At 48.2% G+C, this 4,478-nt stretch overlaps 1 pseudogene; it reads left to right on the top strand.

Moving 5' to 3' along the window:
* The first annotated feature begins 3,659 nt into the window (after positions 1-3,659).
* LOC147747012 (U7 small nuclear RNA) lies at positions 3,660-3,714 on the top strand (annotated as a pseudogene).
* The last annotated feature ends 764 nt before the right edge of the window (positions 3,715-4,478 follow it).

The following is a 4,478-nucleotide window of genomic DNA, read 5'->3' as shown; positions in this document are numbered from 1 at the left end:
CGGGTGAATTGGACTAAGACCTGTCTTTTCCCGGTTCGCAAGGGCACCCCCGCCCCTACTTTAAGTAGGGAGATTAGATGGGAGCCCGACTGCTTTAAGTACCTGGGGGTGTACGTCTATCACGAACCATCCAACCTCCTCGATGGGAACATTGCCCGCAGCACCCGAGCACTTCGAGGCTGTATGGACTTCTGGGCCACGCTACCGCTCTCAGTGGCAGGGCGGATCGCTTTGCTTAAAATGGTGGCGCTTCCCCGGTTGTTATATTATTTCCGGACACTACCGATTTGGGTCCCACCGGCTACGTTTCGACTGCTACGATCAATGATAGTCGGATTCCTCTGGGGCTCGGGCCGCCGACGGGTGGCCCTTAAGACCCTGATGAGGCCGAAGGATGAGGGTGGGCTTGCGGTGCCGGACTTTGAAAAGTATTATTTAGCGGCGCAGCTCCAGACCTTCACCCAGGAGATCGCCCGGGAATTCCGGGGCCCAGAAGACAGACGGGGGACGGGTATGGCCAGGCATGTTCTCTCCTTCATAGCGCTGCGACAACGTTTGGCCCTACGGGACTTGTCGCTGGAGGAGCGGACCGTTCGCCTGTGTTGGAACCGAGCACACGCCCGGGGCCATCTGAAAACACCGTATGCGCCCGAAATACCTTTGGGGATGCTGACGGCCTTCCCCCATGGCGGCGATTGGTCACGATTGGCGAACTGGGAGGACGCCGGCTTACAGCTAATAGGGGACCTGTATGAGGACGGGGCGCTCTTGCCCTTTCAGGAGCTCATTGATCGCTTCGAGATCCCCCGCGGCGACTTTCTGCTGCACTCGGCCCTTGTCCGAGCGATCCAGGCGCACTGGAAAAGCGGGCAGGAGGAACCCACTTTATCTCCGGTGTGCCAATACGTGATGATGTCTGCGGGCACGGTGAAGGCGGTCACTTGCCTTTACGGCAGACTGATCAACGAGGGGCTGGCTCCCCTCACTACATTGAGAAATCGCTGGGAGGAGGACATTGGCAAGGAGATCCCGGAGACGACCTGGTCCCAGCTGGTGCGGCGAGCCTGGAAGGGCACACGCCACGCCCGCTTTCAACTGGTCCACTATTACGTGCTCCATAGAGCATATCTGACCCTGGTGAAAATCAGGCGATATTTTGCTACGAATTCGGCGGACTGCCCCAGGTGCCCGGCCCAGGAGGCGGACCTTCTCCACATGCTGTGGGCCTGCCCGGGATTGTCATCCTACTGGGTAGAAGTCGGGAAGACCCTGGAGGAGGTGACGGGGAGGTCCTTATCGTTTGACGCGGCGGTGGGACTCCTGCACTGGTTCCCTCATACCCCCAAGAATAAAATATCCAGCAAATTCATCGACTTAGGGCTACTCCTTTCTAAACGAGAGGTGACCAGGAACTGGAAGGCACGAGTTGGTCCGACAGGAAGCCGATGGCACAGCGAACTCTTGAAGTGGGCGGCGGGGGAGAGCACGCTAAGATACCAGCTAGCTTGGAGGCAGCGTAATGAGAAGGCGCAGGAGGTAACGCTGGAGTGGGAAACGTTAGTGCAGGCCCTTAGGGATTATTGCGCCCCCAGCGACTCTGAAGGTGAGGAAGCGGCTCGCCCCATGTCCCAATAAACGATTGCACTTTCAGACATGTTGCTTTCCCCATGGGTCCCTTAGCAGATCCTGTTGCGGCTGTTACCGGGCGCTGATGGCGGGGTTGGGTAGGGTTTTCTTTGGTTTGTAGCGTTTTGGGGGGGGGCTTTTCTTTCTGGGTTTATAGGCTTGTTTGGAAAAGCAGATGACGGACAGTGGATCATCCGGACCAGCTTCAACATCCTTCTGAGCCCCCATTGAATTTCGCCGCCCGACCCCAGGGTTGTGGGCCGAATGGCTGTGTAAGAAGCTTACGGCGGGGGGACGGTGGGTTGTATCTCATTGATTTTGCTTGTGCTATAATGCTGGTCGATTATGTAACGATTTACTGATTCCTGCAATAAAAATATATTTAAAAAAAAAAACGGATAGCCATTCATCAATGGCACTCTTGGACACTTGCTTTTTCCGCCCTGCTACATCCTCTTGAAATGTTTGTTTGTCCTTACGTGTTGTCTTGAATAAAATACTTTAAACCTAAAAGGCTACACCTCCTAGGGGAGGTGTAAGTGAGATGCAAAGAGGAGAAATATCTTAATTTCTTCTCGCTTTTCCTTTTTCTATGTGTGCTGCATTCTGCAGCACACATAGAGGAAAAACGCCTCTCGTAATTGTTTTTGTGCAGGAAGGTGTCTCTTCCTGCAGAAAAACAGTCATCCCTGCAATGCAGGCACCCTTGCACCATGGTGCAAGGGTGCTTGCGTTATCTCATGGCAACCCATTGTGCGGCAGTGCGGAAAAAAGGACAGGAATGCACGTATCTCATAGATTACTGATTCTGCAGGTCCTTTTCTTTTGGCTCAGGGCAACGTATTAAGACTTTTTGCGGTGCTGCCCTAAGCGCCAAACCTCATAAATGAGGACAATAATTTGAAGACCTTGGCCACATTTTATAGCTCATTGTCTAAAGTTCCTCTCGAAATTCTCCTCTCCCCCTGCCTTGCGTCTCCCGCCTCCAATAAAACATTAAGCGGTATATTTACATGGAAAGAAATTGAGAGCGGCGTTAGCATTCTTGGTCTAATGCCACGCTCCGCCACTTTTGGAAATGCACGACCAAGGTATTTACAACAATACTCTGCAGCCCTGTGTTTCCGCACACCCTGCCACAAATTACAGCTGCCTAGCCCCAACGCAGGCACCCTTGGACATAGTGCAAAGGTGACTGCTATGGGGGAATGATTGCTTATGTGCAGAAAGGGATACCTTTCTGCACATAAACAATCATGCATGGCGTTTTGTTGTTTTTATATGTGCTGCATAATTCAGCACACATAGAAACATCATAAAACGAGGTGATATAAAACATTTCTGCTCATTACTCCATGTAAAGACCAGGGGCCAGACTTACAAGAACTGGCGCATCTCTGCGTATTAGCAGAGATGCGACAGCTACTTTGCGTGACAGAAAAACTAACCTTGGGCCACCATGGATGCGCCGCATTTACAATGCGGTGCACCGTAACGCAAGGATAGACAGATGTGTGACGCATCCTTTGTCGGAAAGGCAATGCATTGTTGAAATAAAGTCGTAAGCACGACACAACTCCAGCAATGGTCAGGAATGACTATTCCCATCATGCTGCGTCACTCCTTACACCTGCTTCAAGCAGGCGCAACGTTGTGACGCAGTGGTGTCATAAAAGAGACTCAGTGAAATTTTGTAGATTTTACTGTGTCACTTTTACGAGGCTTCCTTGCGACTTAATGCCCACCCGGCATACATTACACCTTGGAGCATGTACGCCAGAGTGGTGTTTGGTTTGTTGATGACAGATCTCAAGCAGGGCGTGGTCGTAGTACTTATATTTGCATATTTTCTGTGCAATGCCATCAACTTCTTTTCTTTAGTTTTCTGAGGTAAATTGTCAATTTTAACTTCTGTTAGTACTCTCAGATCTTTCCCTCCTTCCCATTTTAATCAAAGTGAACATATAAATTATGACCATAATAAAAGTAGGTGTTACTTAGTCCTAGGGCGTCAAATTACAACTTTACATGTTAAGAATTTAGCTCTTTACTATTTGTCTAGAAGGTTCCTCTTAAAGAGGAGCCACATATTCATGGTTAATGAAAGATCTGGATAAAAACTTTTGTTCTTATCTAAACTGAAACTGATTGCTGAATAGTTATATCATATTAATTAAATGTTATTATATTCTTTTCATTAAGAAGCGCGGTATACATTGAAATTTGTTTTGTAGATATTGCTAACTATGTTAATAAATGGGAGATGTTGCCAGTTGATTTTGTAAACACAAACAAAAACAGCCAGTCTTGTCCTTTTTTTGCCGATCTTGCACAATTTTACCTTATTTTGAAAGCCTCGATTTTTTTAGTCCATGTAACTTCCATTCTAGATTTGCTGCTCAGTAGAATGCTTAGTGAGAAGTTGTTTCTCCAGGCATAAATAAATGATTACAACAAGCTTAAAGTTAAACAAAACAGACTTGCAGAGTGTAAAGTAGTGGGCCCTGGGCCCACTCGTTGAAGAAACAGTGACACTAGTGACATGGGTACTTACCTAACTGACCACAAGTTAGAGCACCTGGTACTTTTTAGGTTCCACCTGCACAGCTGTGCTTGTGAAATCTATTGTTTATATTATAACCTTAAAAAGGGCCTTTCATCCCTAGCCTCTCTTTCCTGGCTTCTGTGCTTGCCACTTACTTTTCCTCCAATCTATTGGTTTTATCATGTTTCCTGCATTTACAAAGGCTTGTTCCTTGTCTGCTTCTCTTATCAGTTTCTGTGGCCAAAATACTTTTAACATCTGCTTTGGTGCCACTCTTTTTTCAGAAAGTCACCCTCTTTTCTGCTTT

This window comes from Lissotriton vulgaris, chromosome 1_1, assembly GCF_964263255.1.
Source record: "Lissotriton vulgaris chromosome 1_1, aLisVul1.2, whole genome shotgun sequence".
Classification (NCBI taxonomy): Eukaryota; Metazoa; Chordata; class Amphibia; order Caudata; family Salamandridae; genus Lissotriton; species Lissotriton vulgaris.
This window is presented reverse-complemented; position numbering and strand designations above follow the sequence as displayed.